Source organism: Protopterus annectens, chromosome 2.part1 (assembly GCF_019279795.1).
Source record: "Protopterus annectens isolate FY-2018-M chromosome 2.part1, PAN1.0, whole genome shotgun sequence".
Classification (NCBI taxonomy): domain Eukaryota; kingdom Metazoa; phylum Chordata; order Ceratodontiformes; family Protopteridae; genus Protopterus; species Protopterus annectens.
In genome coordinates, this window is record NC_056729.1 from 1850978252 (window position 1) to 1851001535 (window position 23284).

Sequence of the window (23284 nt, forward strand, 5' to 3'; positions counted from 1 at the left end):
AAAACTAAAATTCAGAGATTCCATCACTAAACTAGTTGTAGATGCACAGGTGATGGCTTCCACATATGATGATAAATAGTGATCAAACACGTACAACAATTAAGCAATAACCCATGCTTGGGTGTGGGTAATGCTGGATTTACCCATGGTTGGTGTGGTTTGGTCATGAGGGCGAAGCCCGAGTGGCCAAAGACAACCGTGGGTAAGTCCAGCATTACCCACACCCAGAAGTGGGTTATTGCTATTATACAATGACATTATTTAAGAAAAAAAATACTTACTTTTCTTAAATAATGGCATTCTATAATGCCTCCGTGCTGCCCTTTCACAGCTGTCTGGTATTCTGCGGCAGTTCTGATGTACTGTGCATGCGTATGCTTACACAGTACATCAGAGCTGTGGGTGGAAACAATGGAGAAAGCAAGATCTCCGTTGCTTTTTCAAAGTGTCTTGCTATGTTAAAGAAGTTTAACATAGCGAGACAGCTTTAAAAAAAGCAACGGAGAAAGGAAGATCTCCGTTACTTTTTTTAAAGCTGTCTTGCTATGTTAAACTCCTTTAACATAGCGAGACAGGTTCTAAAAAGCAACAGAGATCTTGCGTTAAAAAAAAAAAAAAGACTTATACTAATGGAAAAATTCCGGGCGACCGGACCTTTTCCATTAGTATAAGTCTTTAATTTACAACGTGCACGCTGACCAATCAGCATGCACGTTTTGAAATATTAATGGGGGGTTGTTGTATAATAGTAGATTGACAATAAAAAATTTAAAGTTAAATATTATGTTATTTGCAAATTGCCCTTTGCATGAGTGTTATAAAACATGGTTAAGAAAGAGTTAAACATTACTTTTTGAGCTGGCATAATATTCTTTCTTCACAAACCGTGGTTTTGTAATCATTCATATCATGTTATCAATTACTATAAGCAACCTTTGTGCACGTGATGTGAAACACATCCTGGAAGTGTTTAATATATTAGATACCATCTAAGAATGTACAGTTAAGACAACACAGGATCATTTCTGTGCAGAGCATTGCTGAACAGGTATTCCTTTAAAATACATTAGACACCAGCCTGGAATGTACATCTGAGATAACACAGGCATCATCTCCGTGCAGAGCATTGCTGAACATGTATTCCTTTAAAATATATTAGACACCATACAGGAATGTACAGCTGAAGTAACACAGGCATCATCTCCATGCAGAACATTGCTAAACAGGTATTCCTTTAATTATTTTGCCAGCTAAATGATAAATTTTAAAATTAATTAAATGTGATATATTTTTTCAGGTGTTTTACCTGGTGGTGTGAACACTGGCTCTTGCTGATGGTCACTGTTAATGTGACACCCCAACCCCATCTACAAAATGGGAAAAAGGGGATTGATGCCAATATATACATTTGTGTGTGTGTGTGTGTGTGTGTGTGTTGTGTGTGTGTGTGTTAGTGTTTGTGTGTGCATGTGTGTGTGTGTGTGTGTGTGTGTGTGTGTGTGTGTGTGTGTGTGTGTGTGTGTGTGTGTGTGCGTGTGCATGTGTGTGTGTGTGTGTGTGTGTGTGTGTGTGTGTGTGTGTGTGTGTGTGTGTGTGTGTGGGCGTGCGTATCAGCAAAGTGACCTGCAACTTATAGGATGAAGCACTTCTACTTTTCTTACTGAGTATGAAACGTGAGAAATGGATGCAGTTAGGGTTCAGTATGCCAAGGCATTGAATGCCATTTCTAGCCAGGGAATCAATGTATTCAGCTTGTACTGTGGGAATATTAACATTTCCAGACTTTTAAATTATGGTGGCAAACATAGCATTATAGCAGCAGGGCTCAGCTGACATGTTTGCTGGGGTAACGATCCCTAGCATTATTTACTAATCATGCCCTGCTTGTTGCTCAGAGATGGCATTTAATGCCCCGAAAGCTCATAACTCATGAAAACTTTACTAACAGGGAGATTAGAACAAGTAGCTGTCAGAAACAATCACCAGGATCTTCTAGATAGGATACGGAGGAGGTGATGCCACTGTGAAATGGCTGGGAAAGAAATCATACAATCAGGTGATTGTAAAGCATAAAAACAGTTACAAAGAAACTTAAAATGGCTCTGTTAACCAAGTGCTGTTAGGCATAAGGAAGGAGAATTCAAACTTTATACAGCATATCACCATGCACTGAAGGTTACCTTCATTGTTTAATAATCATCTGGCTGCTCCTGAACGTGCATGATGATATCATAAGTAATTTCTTGCTTCAATGAATCTATTGACAACGTTATGTAATGCATTTTTACCCTGGTTCTTACAGCTGACGGGCTGTGCTTAACACTGGTTTTGCCACTCGACAAAGAATAAACAGACATCTGTCAGTTACTGCCAAATAAGGTCAAAGCTGACTTTTTAATAAAACAGTTGTTGTATACCAAGTCAACAAAACCATCATTTTGTAATAGTATGATAAGCAATGGATATATAGATAGACAAACAGATACATGCATGCCTATGGATATAAATACACACACACACACTCACATACACACACACGCAGTTTAGGGCAGTGTGTTGTACAACCAGCTATGTCAATATCAGGACTGGGGAATATTTCCTCTCCCTGAGGATTGTACAATCTTAGAGTTAGTATATACAATTAGCAGGGGGGTGTGGAGAGTACAACCTCCCACATGGTGGGTTCTGGGGGCTTGCTCCCTGCAAAAACACTTGTATTTGGTGTCAAAACATGTTGTTATTTGGTGTTTAGGTGCAATTACATTGATATTTTGGATGTTGGTGTAGCTGGTCATTCAAGCAACTGAGCTATATCTATCTATCTATCTATATAGGTTCATAGGCTGGTACTAGGCTATCAGCCCTAGGGCCTATACAAGCCTAGCCATAACAATTCCCTGGCTATTTCTTCCCACACTATTTACTTCTCTGGACCCCTGCTTAGCAGGGCGACTGACGCGATTCCTGGGGTGAATTTCCTTTCTCCCATCCAGTCGTCAAGGTTCCTTTTGAAGAGGGCCAAAGAGGCACTCTGCTTGACATGTATGGACAATCTATTCCAGAGTCTGGGGAATCTCTGGGTCAGGAACCTATCCCCCCAGCCTGTTTTGTTTATTGTGATGACAAGGTTTAGATCCCTGGAGCGTGTGGCTATGAGGGATTGGGATTTCTTTAAGTGTAGCATGTCCAACAGCTCTGAGTTTGACATGGCCTTGTATGTTAAGCAGAGATTGCCTGTGAGTAGATGATATGCGACAGAGTATAGCTGGAGTTTTTTAAAGCGGTCAGCATAGGGCATCTGCTTTAGGCCTGTGATATATAAGACATAACCTTTCTTTGACAAACCAAAATGATGATCTCACGATGAGCGACACCTACTGTCTGGTCAGGATAAAACAGACGAACAGTTGTGGCTTCTGTTCAAGCAGCTTTATTATATACAAACACATAAGGACTGAGGCTTAGAAACTTAAACTTAGGTAAACTTATAAACAGACTGACTACCACACTCATACATGTTCACACTGTGACTGTTCTCCCAAAGTGGCACTGCTGCCTGCTAGTGGTCACTATTTATATGCATGTGCCACACATGAAAATGTTTCTAAAGGATCCTCCATCTTTGAGAAATAGTGCATGCATTAATGACCATCTTGATTGACATGCAGTTGTACAGAAATAATTCTTCGACATGCAATTATACATAACTATGTACACATAAACAACTATGTCCAGGCTGCTGTGTATTTCACACTGGGTCTAGAAATATGACCAAATCATGTGACATAGAAATTAGAATTGGGTCTAACAACAGGGACTGTCTTTACTGAATATTCGACTTTGGGGACATCTGGGACATCATCAGGAACAGAAGTAGGTGTTATGACGTTCTTCAGTAGGAACAATGTGTGGATTGCTCTGAGATCTAGAGTCTGTATCTACGATGTTGTCACGGGGTATATTTCTAAGAGTGAGTAAGTTTAAAAAGACATCGGTATTGTCATACTTTCACCTCTCTAGCAATTGCTTTGCACTCTGCGCTGCACACTCAGCCAGGCCATTTGACTTTGGGTATTCTGGACTACTAGTAGTATGAACAAAGTCCCACTCTTTTGCAAATTTCTGAAACAATTGACCGATAAACTGGGTACTGTTGTCAGAGATAAGTTTGTGTGAACTACCGTGGACTGAAAAATAACATTTCAACTTAGTAATAACAGTAATGGATGTTAGGTTAGTTAGCAAATTGATCTCAAACCAGTTCGAATACGAGTCTGCCAACACTAAGTAATGCTAATTGTTCCACTTGAATATGTCAGTGGCTACTGTTGAAGAAGGTAGTAAAGGAATTTGGCTTAGCTGAAATGGCTCTTCTTGCAGATGTGGTTTAGTACTGTTGCATACTGAACAAGATGAAAGTACTTTATCAATGTCTTTTCCTAGAGAAGGCCAAAATACTAGTCCCCTCACCCTTCTTTTGGCAGGATCGGAACCTGGGTGCCCATAATGTAAAATCTGGATGTATTCATGTTATAAGTAAGTAGGAACGACAACTTTAGGACCTTTGAAAATGATACCATCTTCCATCAACATCTCATCTCGCTAAGGAAAATAAGGTTGAACTTCTGACAGTACACAAGATTGCTTTGATGGCCATCCAACATCAGTGAAGTGGTTGAGCTTTTGCAATACTGGATCAGTCTTTGTAAGATATCTCAGCTCATCAAGTATCATGATAGAAAAAGTATACACTTCCATGACATCAAAGTCAAAATTCTCTGCACCAAGCTGTTCTGTTGTATTTCTGGGTGATCTGGATAAGGTATCAGCAAAATAAAGAAGTCTGCCTTTTGTGTAGACCATTTTGAAGTTGTACTTTTGCACTCTGAGCATCATTCTTTGTACTCTTGCTGGAGCTGTATGCATAGGTTTCTTTAATATAGTGACTAGAGGCTGATGATCAGTCTCGATCTGAATAGCTCCATCATAAATATAATCATGGAACTTCAAACAAGCAAACACAAATGCCAAAAGTTCATTCTCAATTTAAGCATACTGCATCTCAGGTTGGCTAAGAGTTCGAGATGCATAGGTTACTGGTCTGCCCTCTTAAAGAATACCTGCACCAAGACCAAACTTTGAAGCATCACAGGAAATAATTACTGGTTTGTTGACATCATAGTATCTTAATGTACGTGGGGTAGCAATTATCTGCTTGAGGTCATCAAATGTTCTTTGGTGTTGTTCCAACCATGACCATGCAACATTTTTGCATGTCAACTCCCTTAAAGGTGCTGACAGTTCACTAAAGTCTGATATAAACTTGCCCAAATAGTTAACCATGCCAAGGAAACTCTGTAGGACTTGGACATTGTCAGGTGCTGGCATCTCAAGAATGACTGCTTGCTTGGATGGATCAGGTTGCAAGCCAGTGCTAGTGAATAAATGACCAACATATGTAATTTCTAGTAGCCTGAATTTACACTTCAGAGGACTGAGCTTCAAGTTCACTTTACATGCTCTGTCTAGACCTTTCTTGAGGTTTCTGTCATGCTCTGCTACTCCATTGCCTCCAACAAATAAATCATCTACTATTATGGTACATGGATAACCTGAACAAATTGCTCCATTGCATGCTGAAAGACTTCATTTGCAGAATTTATTCCAAAGGGCATCCTGAGAAATCTATATCTACCAAATGGGGTACTGAATGTAGTCAGTAATGAAGATTTGCAATCAAGCATCACTTCCCAAAATGAGCTGTTTGCATCCAGGACAGAAAAAAGCAGTGGCATTTAGCATCAGGGCTGCGACTTCCTCGACTGTATGCATAGAATGATGAGGTGTCTTTAATGCTTTGTTCAAGTCTCATGGGTCAATGCATATTCTGATTTCATCTGAACTCTTTTTATAAACAGCTACCATGGAAGATACCCATTCAGTTGGTTCTGTAATCTGACAAATTACAAGCTCCAAAGGCAGTGGTGTTTCCATATTCATAAAGGATGCACTCACCTCCAGACTGGTAGCCCATCATAATTCATCAGAGATACTTCAGGTGCAGCTAACATTGGGTAAGACAGCGATTCAGGTTGTCATCTGCTATAGGTCCCCAACCATGGCCCAAGCCTCACACACCACTTTCCTAAGCACCCTGGAGAATATTAGGGTCCAACCTAACAGTCTCATATTGAGTGACTCAACTACCCCTCCATTAACTGGGAAAACTACTCGTGTACCAATGCAATTTCCCAATGTTTCTTGGAATTCATTAATTCCAGTGCCCTTGACCAGCTCATTCTTACCCCCACTAGAGGTAGTAACATCCTTGACATGGTCATTACTAACATGGGTGACTGTTGCTCTACACCAATAGTCAACTCCTCCCTGGGTAGATCCGACCACTAACTAATCACCTTGGAAATCCACATCCCTCCCACCCACTCCCCCACAAAGGTAACCACCATGAAAAACTTCTCTAAAGCTAACTTTGGGCTCCTAAAAACAGAGATGGCTAACTTCACTGCACCCATGCAAATGGAAAATAATTGCACGACCGCTGAATCATAATCGAATGCACTGTACAAACATGTACACAAATGCATGGATCTCACCATACCAAATAGAACCAAGATGCTCTACTCCAAAAAAAGGAAGCCAATCTGGTGGTCCTCTGCCAAAAATAGACTCTACAACAGAAGGAATAAACTGATGCAAAAAAAGGTGAAGTCCCAAGACTGGAAAAACTCCCTTATCAGCCTCAACAAAAAGATGACATCCCTCATTAAATCCTCTAAAGCTAGCTATGAAGACAGAATTGCAGCAGATAGTAAAGACAACCACAAGGCCTTCTATAGTAATGTAAAGAATCTCCACAGCAATACCCAGATTTGCTCTGGTTTGCACAATGGTACCTGCTATACCGAGCCAACAGATATTGCCAATATACTGGCCGACAGATTCAGTGCCAACTTTACCCCTCTCTCCCCCCTACCAAAGGAGCAAGCACAATATCAGTAGATTGCCAGGCAGCCAGTATTACTGCTGCACAGGTTAAAACAGCACTGTCCAAGGCCAAGAATACAGCTTCTATGGGACCTGACAATATCCCTGACTGTGTTCTACATGAACTACAGAGTGAACTGGTACCTCACCTGTGTGCCCTGTTCAATCACAGCCTCACCTCAGCCTTTGTCCCTATCAAATGGCGCACTCCTACAGTCATCCCTCTCCACAAAGGAGGAGCGACTACAGACCCTGGGATGGAACACATCATCATGGACCTAATAAACAAAGATATAGGGAATTTCCAAACTCTGGACACCATACAGTTGGGTTTTGTGAAGGGTATTTCCATGCCTGCTCAACCTGGTCGACTTCTTTGCTCAGTCACCAGAGTTGTGGATGAAGGCAAGGTGCTTCATTCAGCCTACCTTGATCTGGCCAAAGCCTTTGATACCATTCCCCACTTAGGAATCATAGAAAAACTCACTAAGCTAGGCATCAACCCCTATATCACTAGGTGGGTTGCAAACTGGCTCACAGATAGTACCCGCAGTGTGAAAGTAGCTGACTCCAAGTCAGACTGATGACCTGTCATGAATGGAGTCCCACAGGATTCGGTCCTGGGTCCTCTACTGTTTGGTATCTACTTCTCTGAAGTCCAGGCCAACATGAAGGGACTCTGGTTGACAAATTTCACAGACGATTGCAAGTGGGGAGCTATTATTAATTCCCCAAGTGATGCTGACATCCTACAGAAAGGCCTCACTAAGACCAATGACTGGTGTCAGAACCATGAAAAGTGTGTCATCCCCTTTGGGAAAAACCTGGTTCCCATGATTTACCACATCAATGGTAGTCCACTGAACACAATAGGAGTTATAAGAGATCTGGGAACACAGGTTGACAGCAACCTCTCTTTTGACCACCACATTGTCACTGTGGTCAGAAAGTCCTTCTATGTGGCACATCTGATTACTAAGGGTTTTGCATCAAAGAAGAAAGAGGTCATTGTCTCCCTCTACTCTTCCCTCATTCGGCCAATCATTGATTACAATGCCCCATTTGGCATGTACCTCACTAGACACCTGCAACAACTGGAGAGGCCGCATAAGTACCTCACAAAGAGGATCCTAGGCCTTAAACACTTGTCCTATATGGACAGACTCAAAAAACTCCAACTATTCTCTGTCTCATATCGCCTACTAAGAGGCGATCTCTGCTTGACTTACAAATTTATGTCTGATTCAGTTCTGTTAGAAATGCTACATCTAAAGAAATCCCAATCCCTCCACACCACACACTCCAGAGACCTCAATCTCAATACCACAATCAACAGAACAAGCTGGAGGGACAGGTTCATAACCCATAGACTGCCCATGCTATGGAATAGACTTCTCTTACATGTCAAACAGAGCACCTCACTGGCCCTCTTCAAGAGAAATCTTGATGAGTGGATGGGAAATAGAAAATTCACACTGGGGATCAATTCAGTGGCTCCAGTTGACAGAGGCACGGGGAACTAAGGTCGGGTGGCACGATGCCAGGGTAATCCTATGGGCTAGGCTTGTAAAGGCTCATACACACCTATGAACATTGCTGCACCATTTTATCCAACTGAACCTTGACTTTTTTCTGCATAGCTATCAGAACTCTCCTTGCTGGCCTGACCTCTGAGTCTACTTTCATGGAGTATGCAACAGGAAATTTGCCAAGCTGTCATTGAAAACATCAGCATACTCTGAGAAAATAGCATCAGTGAAACTGGAACTAGGACACGTGCTAACATGATGGACTTCTCTGGTAAAAGAAAACAGTTTTATTCTCAAACTTTCTCTGAGACCAATCAATGACTGCACAGGTCTTTGAACACATAGAATTGCAAGCTGTAACTGTTCGCAGCCGAATAACATGAAAGCACTACTGAGCCTTCAGTTTGAATTTCTTCACCTCCATAAGCAACATGTTTCACACAATTAGTCAAATTAAGTTAGTCACCAGCTCTTACCTTAGCAAATGTTTCTGCTGACATAACATTACACTTTGAACTAGTGTCTACTTTGAGCTCCATGGGTTACCATTGATCAGAATAGTACAAAATACTTCAGAAACCAAAAACAGTAACAAAAGGTACCAGTTGGAGGTGTCCGAACAAATCACGAAAGAAACATGTAGCAGCAACAAAAGGTTTAATACATAAACTCAAACGTCAAATACTCCAATGCGTTTTCATCCACTAGACTTCATCAGATGTAACAACAAGCCTTTAATTAAAGCAGCTTTTATACCCTCCCTTCCACATTTACATTAACCTAACAGAATAATTTATTTAAATAGCTCTCTAATTAGTACAACTAAACATCTGCTCTTAAAATTCTAAAAATATTCATTAAAAACATCAAACGTTGCTTGAGCATAAATGAACAAATATACAAACACTACATGTTAAAAAATATATAATAAATAAGAGACTCCGTGCTAATAAAATCAAATTTCTGTACAATAAGTGACCGATTTAAAACAATACTTATACTAATGTAACATGTGAATACATACTAAAAAATCTATAAAATACTCTTATTAAAATAATAGAAGCAAAGTCTTTTCAGGCTTGTTGGCTGTTGGTGAAGCACCCTCCAAGAGGAAAAAACGCTGAGAGAAGAAGGGAGCCACTTTTGAGATTTTAAGTATTTTTTCTCTGTTTATTTGCTAAGTTTTTCTGCATAGCTGCCTAGCTTGAGCATTTTCTGGCTTGTTGAACTTGATTTCTGTATTAGTAGCTGTATTTAGAGCACAACCAAAAGCTGTTTGCTGAATTTCCTGTTTGCACTTAATTTTAAATCGTTTTTTTCTTAAAACTTGCATATTTTCTGTCTTTGACCTAGCACTCTTGTGTGGGGTCATTTACTGCACTGTTATAACTTGATATTACTTGTGAACCTCTGCTATCTCTGTAAAAAACAAAAACAAAAAATAAATCGTGCTTTTTTCCCACTTTTCTGAGAGTTAAAAAAGTTCAGTTACAGGCTTGCTGTTCCTGAACTGTTTGAAAGTTTCTGTGAGGTCATTTTTGCTTGGGCTGAAGGAGGGTCTCTCTGTTGATCAGTGGCAGTGAATAACATTGAGCAGCTTCCCTGCCCCCCGTAGAGGTGGTTACTGACTTGAAACTGTAGTTTTATTGTCCGTTTCGGGTCTATTCCTGCTTCTTTCCAGCCCCTGCTATCAAGCACGCTTTAACGTGCTTTAGCGCGGAGTTGCCACTAGAGCAGCATCGGGCAGCGCCGGTTAAACAAGGCTCCAGAAAGTCTGTTCTTCAATTTTTCCCTTAGAACTGCTCTGTTAGGAACCTAAACAGTTTACACCTTCACTAAAAAGTGCAGCACTTGTTCCAACTAGCTTTTTCTTTTCAAAAAGCTCAGCACTTGTCTTATAAGCATATCCCTTGTCTTATAAGCATTCTCTTTGCAGGTCAAGCACTCCTATATTATACAAATCTCTCACTAGCAAAACCCCCCAGGAGTGCCCACTTCCCTGCTAACCCCACTACTTTTCTGTCTCATACCAACTCATAATTCTTTCTAGCATGTTGAAGGGTCAGATGCTGGCGTCCTCTCCTGCCCAGTTGGTGAATCTGGGAATTCTGAGACAATGTTGCAATTGCCTCATGTACACGGACAACCCTCTCCTCCTCCCACGTAACACTAACACTTGTGAGAGATGCAGCTATTTAGCCAGACTGGAGGCTGAGCTCTCTCAACTCAGGACTAGCAAGACCAGGCAGGAGGAGAAGGCAACTACACACACCACAATACCAGTCTCACATAACTCAACCACACCACTGAATCAAACACATAAACACACTAAGACATACTCGGAGGCTCTGAGTAAAATTTACCTAAACAGCAGAGGCCTCCAAAGCAGACACCCAAGCAACTGCAAACTCAATACACCACACAAACAACACATAAACAACAAAATCAGTATGCAAAGCAGTCACTGCCCTTAAGGCCAAATACAACACCAAACATACTTGTCATAGGTGACTCCATAGTCAGACACACTGACGTCCCGCTCACCAGACTGAGTAAGGAGAAGGTCACAGTAAGCTGCCTGTCGGGCACTAGAATCCGCCACATAACGCAAGCACTCAGGTCTCTCAACAGCAGGTACAAGTTCGACTCAGTCATTGTCCACGCTGGTGTCAACGACCTGAGACGTACCTCCTTGGACTACATGAAAAGAGACATTGAGCAGCTCTCTGATTATGTAGCCCAGGCAGGTATGACCCTGACCTTGAGCAGTATCCTGCCTTCACCTAGAATGATGCCACAATACAGTGATAAGATGATCAGCTTTAATAATTGGCTTAAATTCTGGTGTCATTCAAAGGGGATCCAATGTCTGTCTGCCTGGGATGACATGCTAGACAAGCCACGCTGCTTCGCAAGGGACGGCTTGCACCTGTCATCCCTAGGCTTCCGGATATTGGCAAAGGCTCTTGCCACCCCCATAGTGCCTTTTTTAGGCAAGGCTCAAATTCTAAACCTACCACCCTAGAACACAAAAAAGGAAAAAAACTAAGGGTAATGCTGCTCAATGCCAGAAGTCTCAATCTCAAGATGCACGCACTCAAGGCCCTTCTCAGTATGGAGAACATTGATGTCTGTGCTGTGACAGAAACCTGGTTCAAGGCTCCTGAGAGCACCCCAGCACTATCAGGTTTCAACTCATATCATGCGTTCCGGCCCCAAAATCCGGACAACACCAAGAAAGGAGGGGGTGTCCATATTCATAAAGGACACCCACACCTCAAGGTCGGTGGCAATGCACGATGCATCGGAGACCATCCAGGTGCAATTAACCATAGGCAAGACTGCTCTGCAATTTGTAGCATGTTACAGGCCACCCTCTCAAACTCAGGAACCTCACATGGCCTTACTGAAAACATTGGAGGGGATAAATAGACTGGGAACACTACTCAAGCACAAACACTCTAGCCCAAAGGTTCCTGGAGTTCATAAACTCAAATGCCATGGAACAACTAGTCACCATCCCCACAAGAGGAGAAAACATACTTGATCTCATCATCACGAACATGAGATCACAATGTTCAACACCGGAAGTATACCCCTCACTGGTGAGATCAGATCATAAACTAATCTCGCTGGAGGTCCTCATCCCGCCCCCACCTGAAATAAAAAAGACCACAGTGAAAAACTTCTCAAAAGCCGACTTCACACTTCTAAAAACTAGTGTGGTCTCCTTTAAGGCCCCTGAGCCAGTGGTAAACATTACTCAAACCGCTGAATCACTTACAAATGCCTTCTACCAGCACCTACAGGACTGCATGGATCAGGCAATCCCAAACAAAACTAAGACTCTTTGTACCAAAGGCAAGCGTCCAGTCTGGTGGACCCCAGCCATAAACAAGCTCTACAACAAAAGGAGGAAGCTACTACAAGATAGAGCAAAATCCTTGAAAGGTAAGACGCCTTTGATCATTATAAGTAAAAAACTAAGAGCTCTCATAAAATCATCCAAGGCAAATTTTGAGAGAAAAATCGCCAAGGACTCAAAAGACAATCATAAGGCCTTCTTTGGCTATGTTAGAAACCTAGGAGGAAACTCCCAGATATGCTCAGAATTAGTTCAAAATGATGTGAAGATTACTGAACCTACACACATTGCCAACATACTGGCTGACAGGTTCAGTGCAAACTTCTCCTCCCCTCCCCAAAAGGAGAGATATCTATACCAGAGGATTGTAGCCCCAAACATCTCCAACGCCCAGGTGAGAACTGCTCTCTCCAAGGCAAAAAACACAGCATCCATGGGACCGGATGGTGTCTCCGGCTGTGTGCTCCACGAACTCAATGAGGAATTAAACCCGCAGTTAGGACAGCTGTTTAATCTTAGCCTCACCTCAGGATACGTACCCAAGGAGTGGCGCACGGCGACTGTGGTCCCACTTCACAAGGGCGGTGCCTCCACCGACCCTGGAAATTACCGTCCCATTAGCTTGACAAGCCTTATCTGCAAAGCCATGGAGAGGATCATAATGGAACTCATAAATAAAGACATAGGGAACTTGCAGACTTTGGATTCAACCCAGTTTGGCTTTGTCAAAGGCAGATCATGCCTTTTAAACTTGGTTGACTTTTTCGAGACAGTCACCAAGGCCATTGATGAGGAAAGGCAGTCCATACAGCCTACCTCGACCTGGCAAAGGCCTTGACACAATACCCCACTCAGGTATCATCGAAAAACTCATCAGCTTGAATGTAAACCCATACATCACAAGATGGGTTGCAAACTGGCTAAGTGACAGAACCCACAGGGTCAGAGTTGCTGGAGCCATGTCAGACTCAAAGCCTGTCACAAGTGGTGTCCCACAGGGCTCAGTCCTGGGTCCACTCTTGTTCGGCATCTACTTTTCTGAAGTACAAGCAAACACAGGAGGGTTATGGCTGACAAAGTTTGCAGATGACTGCAAACTGGGCGCCATAGTCGAAAACACATCTGACCCAGATATCCTTCAGAAGGGCCTCACAGAAATGGATAACTGGTGCCAGAGCCATGGCCTAAAGTTAAACGCCAAGAAATGCATAGTCATATCCTTCGAGAAAAACAAGGTTACCCCTAGCTACCATATAGGTGGCAATCCACTGAGCACAGAAGAAGTCATCAGGGATCTGGGGACCCAGGTTGACAGTAGCCTTTCGTTTGACACTCATGTTGCTAAAGTAGTTAGGAAAACCTTCTACATTGCCCAACTGATCATGAAGGGATTCACATCTAGATCAAGGGAGGTCATCGTCCCCCTGTACTCATCACTCATTAGACCTATGATTGAGTAGAATGCCCCATTCAGAATGTATCTGACCCGACACCTGCAGCAGCTGGAAAGGCCCCAAAAGTTCCTCACCAAAAGGATAAAGGGTCTCAAAAATATGTCTTATGCTGCCCGACTGAAAGAACTCCAGCTCTATTCAGTCTCATACCGCTTGCTCAGAGGTGACCTGTGCCTGACATATAAGGCCATGTCAAACCCAGATTTGATGAATATGCTTCACCTCAAAAAATCTAGATCCCTCAGAACCACAAGGGCGGGAGACTTAAACCTTGACACGGTTATTAATAGAACGTGCTGGAGGGACAGATTCATCACCCAGAGACTCCCTATGCTGTGGAACAAAATCCCGGTACATGTGAGGCAGAGCACCTCGCTGGCCTTGTTCAAGAGGAATCTTGACCAATGGATGGGAGATCGCAGATATACCCCAGGGATTACTTCACTGTCACTGCTTGACAGAGGCACAGCAAAATAATAGGCATAGTTTTATTCAAACTAAAGGGGTGGCGAAAGCCACATAACTATGGGCTAGGCTTATAAATGCCCTTGGGCAGATAGCCTAGTATGAACCTATGAACCTAATATATTGAAAATATAACATATATAAGATAATGTTTATACTGTATACAGGAAAGAATAAATGTAAATAATATTAATATTATATGAAAAATATTAATAAACCTCAACTCAATTGCAATTTTGCAGCCCTCATTCTCAATATAGGGGCAATGGAAATGTGCTTATTGAGCCCAGGGAATCTATTAGCTTCCAAAAGTAATTGCCAATATACTTCTCTTACTTCTATACTATTGTCCCATGGGCCCCCCCTAGTGTCCTGATGCACCATTTCAATTACAAAAAAGCCCCATTTTGCCTTGGGACATAACAAAGTGTGTTTGTATAATGCATTATTACCATCCTCTATTCTTAAATAGCATTTAAATGTTCATAAAGTCTCCTTTTTAGTTTTCATGTAGTTTTACCAATATAAAACACACCACACTCCTTACATAGACCTAAATAGATTAGCCTTTCACTGTTACAATTGGAAAAACTACTACTTTTGACTAAATAAGCCCTGTCCCTAATGTACGCTGAATCTTGTCTAAGAATAACAGAACATTGTGCACAAGATCCACACTTGTAAGTCCCTGGTCAAGGTCAAGAGTAAGAACCTGAAGGAACTGTTGGAGAGCAATTATAAGGGGCAGAATGGAAGAAAACCAGGGACTTACCAGTGTGGATCTTATAAGATTATACAAAGATTATATTCCACATACAGATTATATAAAGGTTATGTTACACACATAGTTTATATGAGAAATTAAAGAAAAAACATTGTAGAAATTCTGATTATAAGTTAGACTAAAAAAATATCAACAAAAACAAGTGATACAGGCATAAAAAAATTTATTTTTTTTTGCTAAAAATTTCAGGGTACAAATGAAGAGTTGTATTCTAGGAGCCAGCATGAATTTGCTAGCTGGGATTTGAGAAAAAGGAAAGAGGAAAAGTGTTGGGAGTAGAGAGTAGGTTTTGAGGGATGTGAACAGGAGCATTCCCAAGAGGATGTTAAATGAGAGTGTAGTGATTTTTTAAAGGATGGCAGGCTTGCAATTGTACAAATGAAGGGGGGAAGGGAGTTCCATAGGCGTGCTAGTGAGAAGGACAGGAGGTTGTGTCCTGGAGGGGGTAGGGGTCTGTAAACTTCTAGGAGGTTTTGATTATTAGATCATAGAAGTCTTTGAGTTTTATGCATTTTGAAGGTAGTTGAGAGAGAGGGACAGAGGGATGGCTGGAAAATGAGTTTATGTGCATAGGTGAGCTGAGTGTAGGAGAGGTAGTTGGGAAGCTCTAGCCAGTTGAGTTTATGGAGAGGTTCACAGTGATGGGTGGATGATTTGTTACTGGTGGCGAATCTGGCTACTTTATTGTAACAAGATGAGAGCTTGGTTTTCAGGGAAGATTGTAGGTTTATAAGAAGAGGGGAAGGAGAAATGTGGTAGAGCGAGTCATTTTGGTAGTTGAGGTGAGGAACCGATTGTGACGGTAGAGCAGGCCTAGTTTTTGGTGAGATTTTTAATATTTAGTAGAAGGTGGGAGTTGAATTTGAGCTTGTCATCAATTTGGACTCCTAGTAGTTTGGTTTCAGATACTAGCTCAAGAGATGTGTTGTTTTGGCTGGTGATGGAGAATAGAGATCTATCAAAGTTATGAGTTTTGGGGGGGGGTAAATATCATAACTTTAGTTTTAGCAGCATTGAGTGCAAGATGGTTGTCTTTAATCCATTGTTCTGTGGTGGTGAAGGCATCTTGAGTAAGTTTTAGAAGAGTTGGGATGGATGAGGCAGCATAGATGATTGTGGAGTCGTCCGCATATTGAATAATGTTTGCAAGGGGGATAGAGTGATAAAAGTCATTGATGAAGATATTGAAGAGGAGGGGGCCTAAAATAGAACCTTGTGGAACACCTGTAGGGGTGTTGAGGAAGGAGGAGGTGGCTTTTTTCCACTTGACGGCTTGTTGCCTATTGGAGAGATAGCTAGTAAACCAATGGAGGGAAGAGGGAGAAAGGTTTCCATTAGATAGCTTAGTAAGACGTAGGTTATGAGAGATAGTGTCAAAAGCTTTAGAGAGATCGAGTAGGATGGTAGATACAGTGAGGCCAGAATCTCTTGCTTTATTCACAGTTTCTAGGAAGGATAGGAGGGCAGTCATAGTACTATGATGGGGTCTGAATCCATGCTGTGTGGGAGTTAATAGATTGTTGTCCAGGAGATGGGGAAGGAGTTGTAGATGGATACATTTCTCTAGGACTTTTGAAAGGGGAGAGAGGATGGCGATCGGACGGAAATTGGTAATATTAGTATTGGTACCACCTTTATGTAGGGGAATGATGTAGGCTTTTTTCCAGATCTGAGGAACAATACTTTCTTGGATGGAGCGGTTAATTAGTATGCTGATAGGGAGGGCAATGGCTTCTGCAGCTATGCTAAGGAAGTATGAGGGAATGTCATCTGGGGCATTGGTGCATGGTTTTAGTTTTTTCAGGAGTTTTTTTATGATGGATGTAGGAATAGGTTTAATGAAGAATGGTGGGGGTGTGGAGTGAGTGGGAGAAGTTGGAGGGGGAGAAGCATGATGAGGCATGGGAGAAGTTGGAGGGGAAGAAGTCTGAGGAGAAGTGGGAGAAGTTAGAGGCGGAGAAGCAAGTGGAGAGGTGGGAGAAGTCTGAGGAGAAGTGGAGGTAGGGAAATATTGTTATTTGAAAAAGAGGAGGTAAGTTTGGAGATAGAGTCTATGAAGAAGAAATTGAATTGGGTAGCAAGATCTGTGTTGTCTACATTTGGGCAAGGGATAGGGTTTTCTGTGGTCCCGGGTTTTAAGAGGGTAGTAATACCCCTCCAGAATTTTTGAGGGTTAGTTTTGTGGTTACTTTGCAGTCAGGTGAAGTAGTTACAACGGTCTGCAGAGATAAGTTTTTTTAACTAAGTTACGAAGAGTTTTGTATTCATTGAGGGAAGATGTAGATTTGTTCTTTTGATATTGTGTCCAAGCTTTGTCTCTAAGTCATGGTGATTAGGGTGTTTATAGTTAACCAGGGGGTGGATTGTCTTTTTATTCTTTTGGTTTTTGAAGGAGCATGAGTATCTAGAAGGTTTAGGAATGTGGTATTAAAGTGAGTGATCGTATCTTCAAGGGGTAGAGTTTTTAAGGGGTACCAGTTAAGTGATTTTAGGGTATTGAAGAAAGCTTCTGGGTTAAAGTTTTTATGGCATTGGGTAGTAATGTAATTATAAGTGACTTGTAAGGGAGAATGAAGACGTCTAGTGAATATAGGTAGGTGGTCAGTGAGGGAGTCGGGTATGGTTCCGCTATCTGAGTAGTAGTGAGGGTGGGAGACTAGAATCCAGTCTAGGATGTTGCCAGTGGTGAAGTCTTTGTGTGGTCTAGTAATGGAGTTGATGAGTTGAGAGTAGTTGTATAGGTTGACGTTAAGGGAGTGAGAGGGGGACTGAATGGAGGACCAGTTAATATTGGTATCTCCCATGATTATAGTTTCGTTTTTAATGTTAGCTGAGAGCCAGGAGAGGATTTCTTCAAGTATTGGAATATTGTCTCCTGGGGGAATGCAAAGAGAGACAATGTATATATATTTGTGTTTGTTTAGCTGGAGATGAGCCAGTATTAATTCTGCATTATGGAACTGGGGGATGGCTTTATCATAGGGTGATATACATAGGGAGGATGAGTAGAGTAGAGCTACTCCACCACCCTTTTTATGGGTTCTGTCTGTTCTGATGATTGAGCAGTTAGGTGGTGCTATCTCTGAATCTTTTATATGTGGTTTTAGCCAGGTTTCAGAAATGGCTAGGATGTCTGGTGTGTTGTGAGATAGCCAGGCATGTAGATTTGGAATTTTGTTAGCTATGCTTTGTGCATTAAGGGATGCAAATAGGATAGATTTAGAATTAGAGGAGGGGAGGTTTGGGCCTGGGTTGGGCTGTATATCACCGGATAATAGTATGGAAGTTAGGAGTTGAGTTACGTAGTACAGGTATTTGAGATGTTTTGATTGAGAGGTGAGGGTTAAGGGATTAGCAGAGTTTATGGGGTGGAAAGTGTGTGTAAAGATGTTATGAGAAGGGATTGGTTTGTAATGAAACCATAGGATGTGGTTAGTGGGATAAAGTTCAGGAGAGATGGAGTTGGTATAGTAGGTATGTGATGTGTGGAGAGGGTATGTTGTATGTAGGAGTAGGGTGTGGTTGAGGAGGTAAGGCTGGGTGAGATGGTAGATGAGGGTAAGGTTTAGAAGGAGTAGTAGTTGGATTGAAAAGGATGGATATTTTACAGACATGTTGGGGTTTTAATAAGCAATGTAGGTGTTGAGTAAGGAGGTGGGGAAAGGTGATGTGGGTGTGGTAAGACTAGAGGAGGGGATAGGAAGAGGAAGGGGTGGAGTTTGGTTGGTGCAGAGGAAGTAGGTGTGGCTATATGGGTATAAATCTAGAGGTAGTGGGGGTGGGTGGAATTTGGGGGTAGGGTAGGGGAGTGGAGTGAGCCCACAGGGCGAATGGAGCAGGTAGAGCAAGAGGGGATGGAGACAATCAGTAAGCACTAAAGCCAAGAGAGAGCAGGTGGAGCAGGTAATGAGCTTTCAGTGGTATAGGTATGATAGAAAAGAAAGTGACAAGAGGAGGACAGAGTAAGAGATAACAAGTTGGCAGAGGGAAGGGAATGAGAAGAGTGCAGACTAGGAGCAGAGAGAGAGAAAAATAGGGGAATAGTTAGGCAATAGGTCAAGAGAATAGAAAATCCAAGGGAATGTGACGAGCCAAAACACATACAAACTGAAAAGAGAGTAAGGGGTGAAGTCTAGGTTGGACTGCCACCTAGTGGCCGGTATACGTTTTACAAGGGTGACTAGGCATGGTAGTATACAAGTAGTGAAGGGTAAGCTAGATGGAGGGAAGACAGTAACTTAAATAAAAAGGTGCTGGGGAGGAGTCTGGCTGCTAACTCTCCTGACTCGGAGACAAAAATAGATTAATAGGGTTAAAAAGCTAAACACAGAATTGCTTTCTACGTGGGGAATAATAAAACATACTTTGCCAGAAACTGTTCAAACTAGTGAATGTACTGGGGCAGCAGAAAAGGTTGGTTTAAGTTGTGAAGGCTTGAGGTAGATGAGGATATCCTTTGTAGCCAGGTAGGTCCCTTATTGCAGGTTAAAGGAAAGAAAGCTAGGAGGGAAGGGAGGTAAGATAACAGGGTATTAATGATGTGTTAGGCAAAACGATTAACTATGATAAACAGATTGGTTAGGTATTTAAAATGGTTTAACTAGAGAAATGTACAAGTTCATGTACATGTTCTAAAAACATGCTTCTGGAGCATTTCTCCCCGGGCCTCTGCTGAAAACAGGATCTGTGGAACCTAGTCGGACTTTCCCGGTCAACAAATGTTAAATAAATAAATAAATAAATAAATAAATAAAATAAAAATAAAATGTAATACAACAATATTAATGTAGAGGTTCCGATAAGGCCAGTCTAGGAAACATTCAATCTAGTAATAGCACTATGACAAGCAATACAAAGATATACATACTGGCCTAGGTATATAGTTAAATAGAAGGCTAAAATTTCAGATGTCGAGATAAAACAGTGTATATACACATTACTTCAGCTGCTTTTAGCATTGTATATTAGCAATGAAGACCTGGAGTCATTAAAATAATCATTAAAAATAACAGTCCTCAGTAGCAGGTAATATAAGATAATTACAAGAGGCTATGCTTAGTCCCAAACAAATAAAAGCACATAACAGCTACTTGGTGTGATAGTAGTAATCGCCATGGTAAAAAGGCAAGAATCAACCTATTGTTTAACGTTTAGAGATTGGCGCCTTGCTTATCTCTTGTTAGGAGTAGAAGTAGTGGGTCATACAGTGAAATTAGCTAACAAGCGACTTTCAGTTTGCTCGGACAGAAACACATTAATCCAAAGATTAGCCATACAAAGCAATCTTATCCAAAGTTAGCGATATCCGCAGCATAGACAAATACAAAAAGTGCAGGCACGAACTGCAGGCAGAACAGCCATGGACAGAAAAGTCAGAAATTCAAAAGTGACAAACAACAACTTAAATAAAATACACAGAGCTAAAGTGATAAGGAACTTTAGGAAATTAAAGGGTTCAACATAATCTGATTGCTGTGCATACGCTAATTCAATTTAGGTTAACTTTACGTTAAAAGCGCTTATTTGGGTCTAATAGAACTGTTTCTTTAGACTGATATGAGGAATGGCGTTGTACTGTTAGGTCGCCAAGTCTAGTTCGGTACTTACACAATTCAAAGAAGCTGATCTACTACATAAAAGGCAAAGACATATAAACTGTGAATCTCACATTTAAAGGAAATAATAACAAGAGATTAAAAAGGGCTGGCAGAGCATATTACTAAGCATTCCCTTCAACTAACAAGGATGTTAAAAAAATTAGATGGAGTAGTATATGGACATAGAAGGGGGCTGGGTCCCCATTCCACAGAACAGGGCAACACAGTCCACGAGGGAGAACGATCACATCAAGCAGTTGCTTGCAGTCTTATACTTTAAAAATGCAGGAGCATAACCTAGGTGGTCCGTACACAAAAACCGCGTTTGCTAATTAAAACAAGTATAAGCAGAAAATGCTCAATATAGAACACAGAGCTCACACCAAGTAGTTGCCAGCGTTTGTATAACTAGATATGCAAGGACACTATATTACTAGATGTAGTAAATAAACTTGTTGTATGCAAATCGCAAAGCAGTCTTTGCCAGTGATTAAACAACTTAGGCGGCAAGGACGCCAAAGTAACCACAGCCGCAATAAAAGCTAGTATAAATGGAACTGTCCAATTTTAACACACACAGCTAGAAATGCAGTTCATAAAGTTACAGTACCCTTATCAAGGTACACCAGGTAGTTCTAATGATTAAACAAATGTTACGACAAGCACAGAGCACTATTGCTTTTTTTTTTTTGGCACAGAGAGCAAAATGCTGATAATGCAAATTAAAATGCCATTATGTAGGTACACCTGGTAGTTATAACAATAAAACAATGAATAGGACAGATACAAAACAATACCAGAAGAAAAAATGATAATGATGCTTACAGTTAAGACAGTAAATACCCGGTCAGGAGCAGCCAGGAAGAAAACCAGGTAGGAAAAGAAAGGCGCCCCGAAGGTCTTCCCACCTACATGCCCTTGGGGCAGGATATGAGGTGGGAGTGGGAGGAGCCAGGGCTTGAAGAAACAGTTGGGTAGAGGTGGGAGGGGGCAGGGATCAGAGGGGGAAATAGGCGAGGGAGGGTAAAGTAGGCTAGGACAAATAAACGAGGAATCGGAGGTAATGGCCAGGTATCGTATGATTTCATAGATAGCAAAGAGAAGCTAACATGAAGTAATAAAGAAGTGTGGAGAAGTGGCAGAGAACAGTGAGCATAGAGCAAGTGTTAAGGGGGAAGGGATAGGTGAGGGAGTAAGAGTAAAGTGGAGTAAGGTTAGTATTGCATGAGAGTTAAAAGTATTTTAAGTATAATGTAGTGGCAGTGGCCAACAGAGGAAGAAGAGGTAGCAGAGGTAGTAGAACAAGAGAGGATGGAGACAATCAGTAAGCACTAAAGCCAAGAGAGAGCAGGTGGACAGGTAAGGAGCTTTCAGTGGTATAGGTATGATAGAAAAGAAAGAGACAATCAGTAAGCACTAAAGCCAAGAGAGAGCAGGTGGACAGGTAAGGAGCTTTCAGTGGTATAGGTATGATAGAAAAGAAAGTGATAAGAGGAGGACAGAGTAAGAGATAACAAGTCAGCAGAGGGAAGGGAATGAGAAGAGTGCAGACTAGGAGCAGAGAGAGAGGAAAACAGGGGAATAGTTAGGCAATAGGTCAAGAGAAGCGAAAATCCGAGGGAATGTAACGAGCCAAAACTCATACAAACTGAAAAGAGAGTAAGGGGTGAAGTCTAGGTCGGACTGCCACCTAGTGGCCGGTATACATTTTACAAGGGTGACTAGGCACAGTAGTATACAAGTAGTGAAGGGAGGGAAGACAGTAACTTAAATAAAAAGGTGCTGGGGAGGAGTCTGGCTGCTATCTCTCCTGACTCAGAGACAAAAATAGATTAATACGGTTAAAAAGCTAAACACAGAATTGCTTTCTACGTGGGGAATAATAAAACATACTTTGCCAGAAACTGTTCAAACTGGTGAATGTACTGGGGCAGCAGAAAAGGTTGGTTTAAGTTGTGAAAGCTTGAGGTAGATGAGGATATCCTTTGTAGCCAGGTAGGTCCCTTATTGCAGGTTAAAGGAAAGAAAGAGTTAAGACAGTAAATACTGGGTCAGGAGCACACAGCAGCCAGGAAGAAAACCAGGTAGTAAAAGTGGGGAAAAGAGGATATTCCCCCATCCCCCCTATACAGCAATCTTGTACTGACAAAGCCATTATATTTCAATCAGCTGAAATACAATCAGTTCTACCAGATCTGTCAGCTTTATATACATACATATATAAAGAAAAACAAATCTAGATATACACAATTTAATTTTACAAAGCCTATCTCACAAGACTATTCCAGGTATTCAGATAGAATTCCACAAATGGCAGTTAGAGCTGTGGCAAAAGGGGCTGTTTACATGATGCAAAGATTTGCAATTCTGAGACAGATTAGCTACAATAAGGAAAGACCTCATTTTTGGCTAATGTGCATGTCTCTAAATTGCCTTTAACCAGGGCTTTTGGGGGCCGGTACGCACCAGTACAGCATACCAGCACCTCTGCTTCCCTATTTCTTTTAAAAAAAACTTTATTTTTTCCTTTGTGTTGGGTCGTACAGATGCAGAAGACCTTCTCTATGTGTGATGAATCATTTATA

At 41.5% G+C, this 23284-nt stretch overlaps 1 protein-coding gene across 2 annotated transcripts in view; it reads left to right on the plus strand.

The window, feature by feature from the left end:
- Nucleotides 1-1013: 1013 nt before the first annotated feature.
- LOC122794665 overlaps nucleotides 1014-23284 on the plus strand; it is a 511163-nt gene continuing 488892 nt past the window's right edge. For both annotated transcript variants that reach the window (XM_044063288.1, XM_044063287.1), the window contains exon 1: nucleotides 1014-1226. The gene's annotated coding sequence lies outside the window, so the exon portion shown is untranslated. The remainder of the gene's footprint in view (nucleotides 1227-23284) is intronic.